Source organism: Aythya marila (genome assembly GCF_965140915.1).
Source record: "Aythya marila genome assembly, chromosome: 12".
Classification (NCBI taxonomy): Eukaryota; Metazoa; Chordata; class Aves; order Anseriformes; family Anatidae; genus Aythya; species Aythya marila.
Window position 1 is genome coordinate 12,448,122 of NC_139053.1, and position 16,834 is coordinate 12,464,955.

At 41.3% G+C, this 16,834-nt stretch overlaps 1 protein-coding gene across 2 annotated transcripts in view; it reads right to left on the bottom strand.

Moving 5' to 3' along the window:
* CDH5 (cadherin 5) overlaps positions 1-13,922 on the bottom strand; it is a 31,181-nt gene extending 17,259 nt beyond the window's left edge. For both annotated transcript variants that reach the window (XM_082769902.1, XM_082769901.1), the window contains exon 1: positions 13,765-13,922. The gene's annotated coding sequence lies outside the window, so the exon portion shown is untranslated. The remainder of the gene's footprint in view (positions 1-13,764) is intronic.
* Positions 13,923-16,834: the final 2,912 nt, after the last annotated feature.

Here is a 16,834-nt window from a genome sequence, read left to right on the forward strand (position 1 = left end):
AATACTGTACTAATTAAAAGTTTGCACTTTATGAGTTGTTTTTGTAAGTAATCAAGTGTAAGTTTGATGAGCAGCAAATATAAATAAAGTGTCCATGTAATGAAAACACATTTGATGAAATGTTCGTGTGAACATTTGTTTTTCTTTGTGGTATTTGCCTCTTAGTTGGTGTAATTTTCTCTTTAAATTATGTATTGCTGCTTGTGTGAGGGTAGTGTGGTTAGTAAAGAAACTTGTTCTGTGCTTGCATGTTATGTCGAAGTTACGCCAGGTCTCTGCATGGAGACTTTGATAAATAAGCAGACAGTTGTAGCTGAAATGCTGTGCTGATCAGATTAAAATCTTGTACTAGTCGTAGAGAATTTCTGTTTTACAGCATTTGAAGCTGATTCCAGGCAAGATAGAAATAGTGATAAGGATTTTCCTGAGGGAGAAATTTGTTTAGAAATGGCTATTATATATCAGAAAAGAAACAAGTACTTCCTGATCTCCTGTAATACATCTTAAAAGGATTTTGTCGATATTGTTCAGGTAATTTGCATACCTGATTGTCAGGAAAGCTGGAAACTAAAGGATTATTGATTATTGAGCTGGAAACTTAATGATTGCTTTTGCTAACAGGATCTTGGTTGGAGTCTGAACAATGCAAATGCAAATGAAAACTCCTTTGCAAAAATGAGAGTTTCATCACAGCGGAAAAAATTAACAAAATTACTGATAAATGAATAATACAGGATAGGATATATTCCGTTCCATAGTACTGGAAATTTTGCTGTTTCTGGTTGTTAGTCAAACCTCAGCTGTCACGCCTGCAACAATGTAGATGCAGGGAATATTAAATATCAGAAATACGCGTTCAGTCAGCTGTGAGAAATGGCAAGCCTGAAGGAAAGCGTTTGGCCCAGCTGGGGCTGCCGGGCCTGTGGGGTGGTGGGGCAGGGCCCTCCCGGCCTGGCTGAGTGTTCTGGGGCTTTTTGGCTGGCCCTGTCCCTGCAAGGGCCTGCGCTGCCCTCAGGGGCTCCATGTGGGTGCGGGCTCTGGGTGCTCAACAGGGTGGCTGGCGAGGAAGAACTGGCTTGCAAGAACAGCAGAGGCATTACAGACCCCACCAGAGCACCCTGGGTTGATCTACCTCGGTGTAAAAAGTGAAAAAGTCTCACTGGAAAATGACAGCTTATTGGATCTGAAATAGTTTTCCTCACCACATGGCAGGCTTTCTGTCCAAGGGATCTGTGCCGAATATCTTCTGGTAACTCGATACTTGCAGGCCCAAGAAAATTTTCTTGGCAGAATTTTTACTAGAGAATTTAACTTTGGATAGCTTTAGTTTTAGTATTTTCATCAATATATTCATTTGTCTTTCCCCTTCCTCTCTGCCGCTCCCCATTCATGTTCGTAAGTAGCTCTGTGAAAACAATCTGTTGAATTTGCACTGGATTAATCCCAGCAGTGCAGAGTATGCAACACTTCAAACTGAGATTTTTTCAGATGCAAAAATTTTACTTTGTTACGTCATCTAGACACTTCTAAAATTCCTGTGCTTAATGAAGCCACACTGGACTTAATGAGAGCAGAATCTGACCCAGTGTGAAGTACCAAAACAACACTGCCTTACAGGATCCACTTTCACCATTAATTTCTGTCTAATGCTTAAGACCAAAGGTAAATGTGTGAATGCATTAAGCAATGGGAAACAGAAAGGTAATCTATTAAACCTTAGAGGGATAAATTATGTATTTTTTGCAATGCCTATAGCTTAATGCGTACTTAGCTTGCTTTGCAGAAGGAGCATGTTTGGTAAGCAGACAAAACATTATGAAAAGAAAGTAGCTCTAGCAGTACCTAACACTACATTTCAGGTACCTTAACTGGCTGTGCAAACGTGAATCGATAAAGCCTCCTCAGTTCTCTGTGCAAAGTACTGCAGCTAGATGAAAAGCTATATCCCTTTCAAAAGGTACATTGGAAGCACAGAGGAATTAAATGTTTTGCTATCTCCTGACGGTGGACCAGGGTCAGGAGTAGCTACAGTCTCGGATTTTTTTCTCCCAATTTTTTCATCTCATAATTAGACAACATTGCTCTAACCAGCGTCTAACAAACCCAGAGAGACAAGGCAGCAAAGCAATCACATAGGTATAATTGTTACCTGTGCTGCAGTTTCTGATTGGCATCTAACTTGCAAAAATGTGGTCTTCCCTTTGCTCCCTTGAGCTTACAATGTGAGAATAGTACATGGGGAGTTCAGTGAGAATGGGAACTATGGTAGACCTTCAAACTTTAGTAACATCACTGAAAAAAACGGAGTAAATTGTGCAACATTTGACTTGGAGCAATCATTTTGTGTTGCTCTTTCAAATACAATTTTTTTCTGGATGGTTACTCAGCATTTCTCGTATTTCTTATTAAAGCTGTCATGTCTCATGTTCTCAACAATATACAATGATTCATTTCAAAACAGGTCTTTCCTGAGATTACTGTGCTGCTTTTTGGTTTCCAGATTATTGAACTGATTTAAATGTGCCTAGTGCCCGACTACCTAGTATTATATTTTTGATTGTCCTTCTGTCATCTTTATGCATCTGAGAAGTGCCTTCCACTGATGACTAAACAGTCTGGAGTGCAAATGCCTACCCGAAAACTGATGATAAAATGACTCTTTATATGCATGATAGTACCTTTGAGTAAATAGCTAGTCTGATGACTAAACAATCTGGAGTGCAAATGCCTGCCTGAAAACTGATGATAAAATGACATTTTATACTTGTGATAGTACCTTTGAGTGAAAAGCTGCTCCAGCAATATCTTAACTAAATGTGCTACTTTAAGAAAAACCAGACGTCACTGAGTATTGTGAAGGCACTGCTGTTTGGTTTTGGTGTAGGTCAGTTGTTGGTGTTGGTGATGCAGCACTGTATCTCAATATAGCTGAAGAGAGAACTCAGCACTTCTGATTTTGGCTCCTGTTTTGCCTCCTCATGTTCCAGGGGAAAAAAAAAGAATAATTCTAATCTGAAAGTTCTTCATGAGTTTAGCTCTAAGTTTCTGGTAGGTCTGGGGAAAATATATCAATGATTTTTTCCCTTACTGTTTAACTTACCAAAAAATTTTCTCCTGGATGATAAAAACTAAAACTTCCTCTGATGGTTGGATGGAGTCCTCAGCCAGGACAGGTAATTCTTTCAGAAATTAAGAAATTTGTTTATAAAGGAACTGTAAATTCCTACGTGCATGCTGAAGATTTATTGCTTTTGATTAGAAGGAGAGCCCAACACTCCGCTCCTGAATGGACAGCAGAGTCAACAAGAAAGGTTTCCCTGCCCTGGCAAGCAAAGGACACCACACAGAGTGGTGGAAAGCAGGCAGCCAGACAGGAGTCCCAGTCTCCCTGTGGTTTCTGCTATGGAGCTGGATAAAAATGGGGAGGCAAGCACTGGTTTGACAACAGAGCTACCCTCCAAGCTAGTGAGAGAATGCCCATGCACTGAAGAGGGTGAAAAGAGGTAATGAAACCTACAGTAATGTCTTCCCAGAGCTTCCTGACTCCCATGCCTGCATTTCAGCAAGTGACTTGCTGACTCTAGGATTAAAGAGCTGCAGGAAATACTGAGAGTGGCTATGTGAGAAGGCTGAGTGAGTCACACAGGCAAATGCGAACTGAAAATTACAAATATGTGGTCTAAGAGGACATTTGCTGTAAAGAGAATGATTTTAGAGAAATGAGTGAGGAAGAAAGTTATAAGGGGTCACAAAGATCTTCTTTGTTCCTTGCCAGGAAGCTTTTTTGGAAAAGGGTTATTTTGGAATGGGTTTGCATTTTGTTTGCTAAATGTCACCACATCACAGACCTGAAGGAGAAGCAAGACGAGTCAGGTAGGATCTGATCCTGCATCTGTAAATTCGGACTGTACTGGAGTTTGTTTTACATCAGTGATGTGCCTGATAATATTTTAGCTGGCTAGATTAACAAAAACAAAAATGTCAGCGTGAGTGGGAAAAGAACAGCCTACAGGAGGCTTTGCTTATTTTGATCTGTGAACAGTGCAGTACTACAGAAGCAGTCAGCTGTTACAGCAGGCAGGAGACGCTGTGTTTTGTGCTCATCCATGTTGGCTGGACTTCTTCTCTAGGTGCGTAAGAGTGTTTTGGAGAGCTGGTGTCTGTTTCTCTGCCAGCTGGTCCCTGGACAGCAGCTGCAGTGACGGAGTAATGACGTGCTCCCAGCTGGGATAGGAGCTCGTTTGTTTTTGCATGTGGCTCTTGACTGTAATGAGGTGAGGAACATGCCACTGTGGACACGATTGATAGCAGATACTAAGGTTTGGTGGTTCAGTGATTTCTCTCTTCAGTAAGAACAAAGAATAGCAAACCTCAAGGGAATTTTTACAATCAGGTATCTCCTAGAGATACTTGGGCCATATTTCATACTGTTTCTAAAATCTAGAAAAGCTTCTTTTTTTTTTTTTTTTTTTTTTTTTTTTTTTTTTAATTTCAATTTGTTTGGCTTAGATCTTGATGTACCTGTCTGCATGCCAGACATACACTTCGAATGAGCTCTGAATTGGGTTTCTGTTAGAATTCTAGGCAACCTCAAACAATCCCCTTTTCTGGGTCGATTTAGAAGAGATGGGCTGATAATTTGTGCCCAGTTGTTCTGTGATCATTGGGGAATGGCAGCCTTCTGTGGATAGCGTCATTCAGATACCTCCATGGATCTGAAACATTTCTGTTTGTGGAAATGAATCCCATATACGATCAAAGAAAACATCTGACTGTATTTTTATGTACCTGTGTAGTATATATGAAATCTGGCAACTTCCACATAGCCGAGGGTAGGCTATTTTTTTTTCCTTCGTATGTGGCACACCAGAGATCTTACATAGTAAAGTTATCAAACCAAGAAGGACTATTTCTGTGATTCATGTGCACGTGCTTTGATTCCAGTTCCAATCTTGAACTAAATCATTTTTCTGTCAATCTGCAGTAATACGTTTTTAATCTTGGTTTCTTACTTGCAAATCTGATAACTGAAAAGCCTATTAAGTGCAAGTTTTAACTAGTGGGCTGGTCTCCCCATGAACTTTGAGAAAGCATTATTTTTGGAGTAAATGAATAATTCTTGAATCACTTCCGCTGTTGACATGACAGTGGTGCATTATTTAAGTGAAGGTTGTTTGGTGAGGATGGCATTTGTGATGGAGGCAAAACAATACTTTGAAAGCATTACAATCAGCATTTGTAACAGCACTGACTGGTTTTTGCTCTTCCACCCAGATCAGTTATGCTGTATAATTGTCATTTTAACGGATGACTGTTTTCCTTTTCTGTAAGCATCCAGGTATGTTTAGAAAGTAATCCACCAGCCTTAGTGAAACTGGTGGCCTTCTCCCTCTCCCAGGAGACAAATACTCGTGAAGGTCTGTTATAGCCACACTGAATCATTAGGTGAGTTTTAAGAATCTTCCTCATTTCACACTCTCAGCATGCAGATCATGCATCATGCCAGGTGCAGAATCAATGTCTTACTCATTTTTCACAGCAGTATTATTTGTCATCACAGAGGCTGTAGAGATACTTGAGAGAGAAACAATTTGAAACTGAACAGATAGATGAAACACTGAAATACTGCTGGACTGGTGCTGCTTAAGAGTTCTTAAGATGGACGTGCTGCTGTAGTCATATAATGCTTTACTACAGATGCCTTCCCTGAAGTGACAGCAAATTGCATTATTGTGCTTTAAATAAGGTATTGTCCTGTCTTTCTATGCATGAAGTCTTTCAGTTCATGTACAAACATGGTAGTACAAAACGCAACAAGGGATAAGGTGGGCTTAAGCAGAGGACCTACCTTAAGTGTCCAGATTAACCAGAGTTAAAATCTTTTGATGCTTATTTGTGATCAAACAAGATTATTAAGCCATTTTGTGACGCTTCATAACTAATGAATATAGTATCGTAAACAGAAGATTTTGTCTTTCTCTTAAGAGTTGATGGCACAGACGCATTGAGCGTAAGGTCATAAGCCTCCTGCATCTCTGTACAGCTCCTGAGCGTCGGGTGCACGTATATGAGGGCTGAATGAGGAGCAGAAGTATTCTGGTGTTTAGTGGGTGTGTCCAAGCCCAGAGGTGGAGTTTGGATTTCGGTATGGGATATTACCACCTCGTCAGCATCATGTCACAGATCTCTGTGCTTTAGTCATTTAGAAGGTTCCATTTCTGGAACTCGGCAAGCTTGTAGGACTTATGAGCAATATGATTTCTTTCCAGATGTTGCAGGGTTGAAACTAACAATTAAATGACAGAAGATTTGTTCTTGGCCACATCTTTTGATGACAGTTGCCAAATGCTGTTGAAATCTGAGCTATTTTGAGGGGTTTACTTTGCATTAAATACAGCCCTTCTGTTCTGAAATGAGCTAATAAGATGAGTGGAATAAACCCTGCATGCAGAATTTGGAGGAGTAAATATTTTTTCCCTGTGAATTCTTTGTCTGAAATAGAAAGCTAAGAGGAAAATCTTTCCCATCTAGATTAATTATTGCTAAGGACACATGCTGGAAATGGTGATGAAGGGCCAGTGTTATGCACAGGCAAGGAACCTGTTCTCTTCTGTGTGTGCAATAAGTATGTTTGATGCTCTTGCAGTCAGGTGTACTCGTTCCTGAGAAGGGTCTGACTGACACAGAAGAATGACCGAGTCTCTGTCAGTCTCCTTGGCAGTACCTGCAGTGGCTGTAGAGCCGGCCCCTTCCCTGCTTCCTTTCAGCCAGTCAATGTTTGTGTAGCCCAGGCTGCGGCAGCTCTGGCAGGAGAGGCGGAGGGGCAGGTGTCTCAGCACCCAGCCTTCCCCATCCCAGCAGCTCCCACAACTGCATTGTCCGACTTTGGGGAGCAGGGCTCTGACTGAGAGGGGGACAAAGGAACCCTCCAGTAATTATTTGGTTATCCCCATGCAGAGATGGAACAGTTCTGGTATATTGGAGGTGCTTGGAATTGCTAAAAAGGTTTCTCAGGCATCTCTAACCAGAAGCTTTGTTTGCTGCAATAAATGGTACGTGCAGTTCAGAATTGATCTGTTTTGATGCTGCCCCCTGGTTAGCTCTGCTGTACACAGAGTTCAGCTGGAGCTGTCACTGAATGTTTAAGAGTTTGTCCAAGCTAAGAAAAAAAAAGGTGTTCTCTGAGAATAATATATTATAAAGCTTTTTCCACTTCCCCTTTGTTTCCAGATAAAGCTTTAGTATCACAGAGGCTTCCAAGCACAGAGCTCCAACTGAGGAGCTTTGATTAAGGAAAAGTCCCCATCCTTTGAGGAACTGTATGCAATAAATATAATTTTTTTAAAGTACAATGTAGCTGTGTTTGCTGCAGATAAGATTTTTTTTTTTGACATTTCCTTCAACAAAAGCTTGGAAGCAAAAGGATCTGTCTCTAGCACAAGCATCATGCGCAGGTCTCAGTAAGGGATATTTATTGTGCTAACTGTACTCTGAAGCAGAGAAGGCATGTTCAGCTGTATGTGTGTTCTGATTCCCTTGTCCAGATTATGCTACTGAGTAACTTAATGCATTGGTATTTCCTCTGAAAGTTATTTTTTGGCAGATAAAGAAAGCATATACATATACATAAATCTAATTTTCTGGCTGGGCAAGAGGCTAGAAAAACAGGGTGTGTCTGGATCTGTTTTGTTTGGTTATTAGTATTCAGTATTTTTCCCCCTTTTAAAATGTCCAATTCAAATGTCAGTTCATTCTTCTCTATTTCCTGCCCTTATTCAACCAGACTTCCAGACCATGCTTAATTAACTTCAAGACCTTTTCTGCCAACCCCTATAGTTACAGCCTTTTCCTGGAACATTTCCATTGTTATGCTCTCTGTGTGTTGTGAGATGATACAGATGATATTATTGCTACTTTTATGAATTTACAATGAGCCTTTCAATATTTTTACTTACAGCTACTTATAGCTTAGCTTTTGGAGTCCGGAAAACCTCAGTTTTGAATCAAAATAAAACTAGGGAAGCAAATTTCCAGCTTACAATGCTGATGAAGCGAAGCTGGAAAGCCTGGAAATTCAGTCCTCAGACACAGGAAAGCTTCAAAAGATGAGGAAAGCTGTTGTAAGTTTTATGGCAGACTTCAGAGCTAGATTGTTTTCCCTAAGGTTTCGTTTCCAGGTGGAAATTGCTTTGATTTAACAGTGTTGGGTTTTGCTCCGTTATCTGTGCACTGGCGTAAGTAGGTCATTAATCTAATGAATTTCACAACCCCAGCCCAGAGGCAATGAGGAAAACCCCCACCTAAGCCAAGCTTCCTTCTTCCTGAAACAAACCCCAGCTGTGGTAGGTGCTGGGTCAGCATGTAAGATGTGAGGGCAGGAGTGGCCTTGTTTCAGGGCAGGTGGTGCTATTTACACCTGATCTTTGTGAAAGTGATAAAAGGGAGAGCTGGGGGCTTTCACCTGGCTGACCCAGGGAGTTCGCAGCTCCCACATCTTTGCTGGTGGGAGCTGTGGTGGTGATGCAGCCCCGCAGCTGCTGCTGCCCCACTGGAGCTCAGCATGGTGAGCACCCCTGGGAGCAAACGGCTTGAAAGCAGGCTGACTGTTTGGGGAGCTCTTGTTCCCAGCAGAGCTGCACTTTGAGGGTTTGCTGCCTGAAGCTGAAGCACAGCTGGAGATACTGCTTAAGCTGAGGTGGGAACTCTGACTCTCAGTTAGTGGTACCTAAGTGGAACATTTATTTTCCCCACTGCTCGTATCTGAATTGTGACTACCTAAAACACTTTTCTGATATGAATGAAGCCTTCCTCTTCATTTGAGGAAGCTGAAGACCAAACCATAGAAGGCAGATAATAAAGCTCACCGTTTCCCAGCAGGAAAAGGACACAATATATTCCAAAGAGAAATGGGCCTCTTTCTTCCTGTTAAAAGCTTAAGTCATCTCCAAGTGCAGTTACTGGACAGTGCCACAATACTAATCCTGAACTTCTACCAAGGCCGCTGCTGGCAAATTGAGTGTACAAAGCAAGTGTGTTTGTCCCCGTTATTATCTTTGTATAATGAACCCATCCATGCTTTTTGTACTCTCTTTCTGCCTTGCTTCTCGTTTTCCATGTGGATATGTGTTTTAGCTGGAGTGCATTTGGATGATATTAAAATATTCACAGTGTAGCAATATTTGTTATGTTTTAATGACAGCATAAATCCCCTTATCGCTAACAGAACTGAACAAATAGGCAGTATATATTATTTAATCGTAGGTTTGGAGTCATAGATTACGTGGTGGAAAAAAATCTGTTATGTTATTAGTAGTAATGATTGGTTGGTCTAACCCTAACACGAGTAAACTGGTTCTCTGGCAGACAAATCCTATTTATCTAAAAGAAGGTGACAATAAAATCCAGTCAGATACTGCAAATCTCTGAATACAGCTGTAGGACTGGAGGAGGGGGAAGGGAGTACCCCACAAAATCAAGGGGGAAGCTGAGCTAAAACTCTGTGCCAGTTGAGACTGTGAAGCCAAACCTAACACAGGAACAGTTCCCATCAATGGCAGGATTTCCTATTGTTCGCAGGACAGCAGCACTAGGCCCTTAGTCTTCTCAAGCAGCATGTTTTAAGGTACACTTGGCGCTCCTAGAGAGGATTTCCAGAATACAAATTCATAACAGATAGCATCATAAAAGGAAGGGGAAAAGGAAGACTGATCCTACCAAGGCATTGCTCAGAAACGTGGACAAAGACAGCAGAAAGAATGTGACTGTCTGTATCCTCCAGACATACCGTGGAAGTGGAATTTCCCTTTATATGGTCCTACATAACGAGGACAAGGGCCTGTGCGTGCTGCAGGTAATGCACCTTGTGCACAAGGTGCATTGAGGGTTTGCTGCCTTGTGCACAAGGTGCATTACCTGCACAAACATCCCCAGGTGGCAGGAGGACTGCTCCTCATGGTGCAGGGCCAGGAGGGCTGCTGCTGACTGGTGAAGGCTGGCAGTGGGCTTTTTAAAAGAATGTGTAATAGAAAGAGAGGGCCTTTTCTCCTCAAGTTTTGGCAAAAGATGGTTGCAAAATCCCATAGGAACAGGAGGGTTATGGTGACAGCTAGGCTGAGGCAAGAATGCTGTTGTTCTGGGATTTTGAACCATGAAGAAAAACCCTGCTGAATTTACAAGGTGTCTGCTTTTGGCCTACCTCTGACTATGGTGGTGCTCTATTCAGGTGTCATTCCTGACGTTTCAGGTAGAGATGTTAGGGCAGGAGAATACTCCTGCCACTCCACTTGTCCTTTGGAAAGGTGTCCTGCAGTTTCTGCACTGTGTACCAGGTGGCCGTGCTTGTCTTTCGTCTGAAAAATCAGTTATTTTTCACTATCAACTCTGGACCCTACCGTGGAGGTTGCCTGATAACACTTCCACATGTTGCTCCTAATCTTTTGTAAGACAGTTTTGCTCCCTCTCACTCTGTCTCACAAAAATACTTGTCTGGCGATAAGTCTGCCAGAGTGTCCATCCACCTGCTTGCCTCTTTGTGGTTTACTGATTGTAAAGCTAGGTTACACGCAGAGTGCCGAGACCGAAGCAGGCAGTGTAAACACCTGCAGTGGATGGATGTTTCTCTCTTTGCCCTGCCCTGAAAAACACAGTTTTTGAGCTCTTCCAGTGCTTGTGGGCTTTAATTAAACACGTAAGGGGGCATGGCCCTAGGTCTTCTCACTGCCTGCGCAACAGCTGTGTATGGCAGTGTGTGTACAAAACAGGCTCAAGGCACAGATAGCATCCATCTCAGTAGAGTGCTACAGAGAGAGCGTACATAAAATACTCAGCAAAATCTTACAAGCAGCATATAGCTTGTTTTGTGCTTATCAACAGATCTGAAATTTGTATTAAGAGGAGCGATGCTCAGGCTCTTACTGAATGAGAAGGCTGACTTACATCCCCATATGGAAGAACCATAAGCAGGATCTTGGCAAATTTTTATTGAACTTTTTGTATTTTGAGACCAGACTCATTGCAAGATTTAGGAGGCAGGTGGAAGGGGTATGGTGAGTGATGTGCATTGATTTTGCACATCGTCATTCCTGGCATTAGCCCTGCTGGTGGGTTTCCTGGGCCTGCAGTGGGGCCCGTCCTGGATCCCTTATGGCATGGCTGAGGACAAGCCCTGAGCAGGACGTCTGCCAGGTTCTTGCTATCCAGCTGGGGATGCACTAAGGTCTGCTCTCCTAATCCAAATTCTGATCAGCTTTAAAAGGGGTGTGTGGGGAATTTTTACACAACTTTTAGCATAGCGACTGTGAGCTGGTCATCTCTCTCTTTGTCCTAGCAAAGCTCCAGTTTACACAAATAATCACTCTTTGATGCCTTCTAAAGTAGAAGGGAAACCAGTGTATCAGTGGGAAGCTGGAGGGGGTTTTTGATTTGTAATCATCCAAGGATAACAAATGGAAAGGCAGTGATTTAAAAAAAATTCACCAAAACATTTTTGTTTTCAACACATTTCTCACAAATAGAGAACCTCTTATTTTTTCTTTGGTACTAACACTTAAGCCTCTGAATTAAACTTCTAGAACCTGAGTAAAAACAGAATTATGGACAAGTGACAAAAATAAGCACTAAGATCAGTTACAAAAAGCTCAGTTGCTAGAAATAATTCTCTATTCTGTGAACCTCTGCCTTCTTAGAAAATACAAAATATTATCTGGACAGATACAACAAGCTTGTAGTTCTGTAAACATGTAACCAGACCAAAATAAAATGAAGTTTTTCCATTTTCCATTTGAAATATTAATTAAAACACTGATTTGTGGATATGCAGTGCAATCCTTTGTTCCATACAGCTGTAAGTCAGGGGAGCCTCTAAACCATAACCAGGGATTTTCACCTATATCCTGTTTTCAGCTGTTTCATTCAACAGAGGCAGGATATGAAACAAACCCATCTTTTCTTTTGGCAGCAAACCCGTTAACTGTTTAGGTGGAACCTCCTTTGTCTGAGCTCTCTCTTTAGCAGTGAGCCCAGCGGATAGCTCTGTGCAAGCTACAGGTTACTGAATGGCACAGAGCTGCCTCATGGCTTACTTTCAGAGTCAGCATTTGCTTTAAAATGTTTAAGAAACAGTTTTATGATCTTAACGTTAAAGAGCAAGGCACTGGGAAGTATTTCTTAGTGCAGCGCAGCTCTAGCACTCTGAAAAATAAACCCGGTTCATGGACAAAGCAGGAATGATTTGTCGAGATTATCTTTTCCTTTTGTTTCATTTGTTGTCTTGTTTGTAAGTTCACATACAGTTCTCTAGTTACTGTACTAGTCTAAGGCTTTCGTATGCTAAATTAAAACTTTGTCCCTTTCTCCTGATGATCACTTTTTTTTTTTAATATTTTTTTAATTTTTTTTATGGCTGAGAAGTAACTCCTGGAGATACCTCAGATGAATTGCAAGTCAGCATTTCTGTGACATGTTTCTGGTATATTGGCTGTTGTTGCAAGGCACAAATTAACCTGAGATGAGAACCTTTTGTAAATCATTGGAGTATCCTTGCTTTTGTCTAATATTTTTTTCCTACAAACATTTATAACACCTTCTGCTTTCACAAATGCTGATACGATGATTTATAATAAATGGAAGCAGGAACGCATTGATTAACTACACCTTCATTAACTACAGTAGCAACCAACTTTCAGTGCTTTCAATAGCAGAAAATGAACAGATTTTCTCACAGAAATTCATCTTCTTCCATATCTTTTTTCCTTGCATTTCTTTCCTTCCTTTACCTTTATTACAGCGTGACAACCGGCGCTGTAAGGTGCTGTGTGCACTGACAGCCCTGCTACTGCGGACTAGAATTCTTACACAAAAAGCAGTATCAGTTCATCTCTTATGCATAAATGCTTGGTCTCTGCAAGCTGTACAGCAAACTTGTTAGCTCAGGGGCTTGCTACACTGTCTGTAGGAAAAGATAAAAACCTTTTCAACCAGATTTTTGCGTCAAGCCACCATTTGTGAAATACCTTGTCAGAAAAAAATGGTTTGTTTTGGACCTCTGAGCTCAAGAAACTTTTAAAGGAAGCAAACAGGGGCTGTAAAACCTGGTAGTCTAAGGTTGAGACTTGAAGAGAGCAAGACACTGAGGTGTTTATATAAACTCTCCCTATAAGCCCTAAGCACCTCTCTTAGCAAGCGCGCTGTGCCAAAGTTGGCTGGTCTGTGTGGTGGCTTTCACCTCTTCTTGGCATTTTAATGATCAAGTCAAAGTGCCTTTTAAACACCAAGGGCAACCCTCGTTTGATGGAACACACCGTGTTAAATCTGAGCCCAGCGTACACCTGCGCGCTACAAACTGTACCAAGCCTGTAACTCTCCACACAGCAGGTGAAATCATCTCATAAACGGTTTACAGGTGCAATTTGCAATGTAATTTCTGTCTTTTTTCCATATTGAATGAACATGGGCAACATAATCTAAATATTACAGAACAGAACTACAAAGAAGTGATCCGGGACCGTTGTGCTATAGCCCAGGAAGTTTAGAAATTTTCCTCTGCCAGCGTAAACTGGGAACAGCTCTGCTGTTGCCTATGCTTAATTTGGTTTATATGATAGCAGTATTAGGCCCAAAGGCTGGTGTGGATAGGTATTAAATTCATAGCCAGTCCACTGTTACTACTTAAATTCTTTAAAACGTTAGAGGCATTTTTGGTGGAGATAAGAAATCTTTACAGTTAACTTCACAGCTGAAGGACAGCAAATACTGTTTATTCCTTACCTGAGTCAGAGTTGGTGGAGCTTCAGTTTGTTCCCAAATGAGGCAAACTAAAATCAACAGTATCCCGAAATGTTAAGCAGGACAAAGAAAGTGAAGAACAAACAGAAAAATCCACTTCTCTTTTCGTTGAGCAATACTGGGAGTGTTCACAATCCAATCTCCAAGGTTTTCCATCTGGGAGTCAGCCTTTTCCCATCCTGCATCCCGGCATCCTGTTATTGTTCCAAGTCTTAGTAATTCAGAGAGAAAAGGGAGTGGAGGAAACAAGATAAAGTTAGCCTTATTATTGCTATACCGACTTATTTGTTGCTGCCTCTGATGAGGTAGCTGAATTAAAGGAAATTGGCTTTAGGAGAGACACAAAAGTCAGTAAGTTATTTAGTGTCATTTTGTAAAGAATGTTAGAAATTATCAAAAATGTTACCTTAAATAGTGCCTGATATTTGACCAGCATGGGCTATGCCTGTTTTGCACAAATGTGATATTTTAAAGTCATTTGGAGATGTCCTTTCCGTAAGGATTTTTGTATCCACAAGCAGAAGAGCTGAAGCCCACATGTGAATGAGACGAAGGTTCTTGTAAGATCCACCAATGCTGAACGTGAAAATGAAATTTAACACTGTTTTTCCCAGGTAAAATTGTGGCGCCAGATGCAGGACAGTGTGGGTGGGCCTTGCAGAAGGAGAAAGTGTTTGAATCATCCTGATCACGGTTGGTTTATGCCTCTAGACCACTCAGGCCAGTCAGGAGGGACAGATGCAGTGTTTGCGTTCCGTTACTGAAGCTGACAGTTTCAGGCTGTGCAGTTCACAGACACAGGGAAGCTCTCCAGAACCTCAGTATTAGAGACCTCAGAGTCTGTAATATTGTCACTTGCATGAGGCTTTGGTTAGGATATTGCTCAGTGAGGCCAATCTGGTGATCCCGTGGGCTGCCTTACAGCCTAGCCTGAGCACCCAAAGCCTGTGGGTTGGGGTGCCTCCTTTTGCTCCACCTGCTGTTGCCTGACCCCTGCCTGCGTGTTAAAACCGAGCACAAAGGTGTGCCTCTGGCATGGTACAGTACAAGTGAAAGAGGATTATTTATTTTTTTTTTAGTATATAACACAGAAATCTAAGAAATGTGGGACTTAGCTCAAAACCCACTTGTATTTTTTAAACAGTTACAATAAAAGTAGGCAAATGTTCAGCGTATCTTAAGTAGGACTTTAAATAATAATGATCCATGGTTAAATATTCTCTTGCTCCTATTTGTCATCACATCCCAGCACAGGTGATAGGATTGATTTCCTAGCTTTCTAGAAGGCTGAGGTTGGTTTTATTATTTCACATTTTTATGATGTACAGCAGCAGAGATGAATGGCGTTTTAAAAATTTTGATACATTAGTTATTCAGAAAAGTTAAGCAACTAATGAGAAGACATTTTTCAACGTCTTATTTAAGGAGACCAACTAGAATTAAGATCCCTTACAAGAAAATAAGCCGTTCCTATTTCACTGCTGAGAGAAGAGCAGGGAGGATGCTGATAGGGGTTTTCCAGGGAACTGCAGCTGTCTGGTCAGGATGTAGCTCAATGATAAAGTGGTACCCACAGCAGACAGCTGTCCCAGATATGATTTACTTTTGCAAATGACTTCAACTGTATTTACAACCGTTGCATAGCCTTTGATGTTTGTATCTGGGACTTGGGAGTAAGCATGCTATTTAGCTAATCTAAACAAAGGATGAGGATAAGAGAGCCCTTCATGTCCATTACCCAAAGAAAGAAAGGGGAAAAGCGCTATGTTTTCTGTGCATGCCCTGAGGCAGCAGGCCTAGATTATCAAGGTTTGTTTTGATGCCTACTAAATAAGCTTTGTTTTAGGTAACTTGTTTTATCACTAGTGAAAAGTTCAAGGAAAAGAATGAGAATGCTTCTGAAGGCATTTTCAGCATGCTCTGTTTCCGAGCTCAGTAGAGTAACTGAAAACCATGAGCTCTAAGGAAGATAATTTCATTTAAATTTTAGAAACCTTATGAAAATCTCAAAGTCTTCCATATTCTGTTTAACAAATTTCATCTGTACTGACCTGTTTCTTTGAAGTTTTTTTCTGGCTATAAAGAAATGTGCACTGAAATTTTATGGAATGAGCAACCTATCTTTGCATCCCTCTCAACAGAAGGCAGAGCTCCTAATGGTTCAAAGCGCCTCATTTCCTCTATTTAATCCCATGTATTGTAGGTACCGCGCTTTCTAGGTAGTGAATTTCATCAAGTTTTCAAAGCTGCTGACACAAAATACTAGCAAGGAGGTTTCCCTGTAGACTTTCAGACTTTTTATCATTACTATCAAATCGTAAGGCTTTGGAAAAAAAACAACTTGCTTTTGCAAGCAAGGAGGTAACGTTTTAAACAAAATACTGGGAACTTACATGAGTATTGATAACAGGAAATGTCCTGTGTATGATTAGACATCAGCAGGTGTATTTACCCTCTAGATTCCTCATTTTATATTTGAAATCTTATTTAATGGTAAAACTTCTGGAAGGCAAAGGAATGAGTAAAAAATGAAGAGCATCCTTAGCATGTAGGAACTTCCCACTACTCAGTGACTAGAGCTAGGGATGAGCAAAAGGAGGGAGAACTATTTACTCTCATTCCACAGCCTTAGTCTGCTGTTGTCAAGTTCCTGTTCCAAACACCACCAAGTCTTTTGCATTGTCTGTTCAGCACTGCTGTGCAACTTCTCGACCTCGTTATATCCATCCATTCCCACTGGCTCACTTGCTCTTTTTTTCCCAGAGTTGTTCTCACAGATGTTTGTTAGCTGCTTGTTTCCGAGTTTGTGGCACCTGGATTAGATGTGCCTGGTTCAGATCAGCAGCTCTTCCAAAGGTTTGTCTTAGCCTGTGTTACTTCGTGGCTGGTGTCTGAGCAATCTTGCAGACTGCTTATGCTAGGAGAGTTTAAAATAGTCTTTCCTTTATTGGATGGGGTGAACGTTAGCTTCGCTTTGGAGGTGCTTGTGCACAGTCTGAGTTTGACATTTCTGTGAATCTAAAGTAATAACTGTCATCTTGTAACTGCTGGA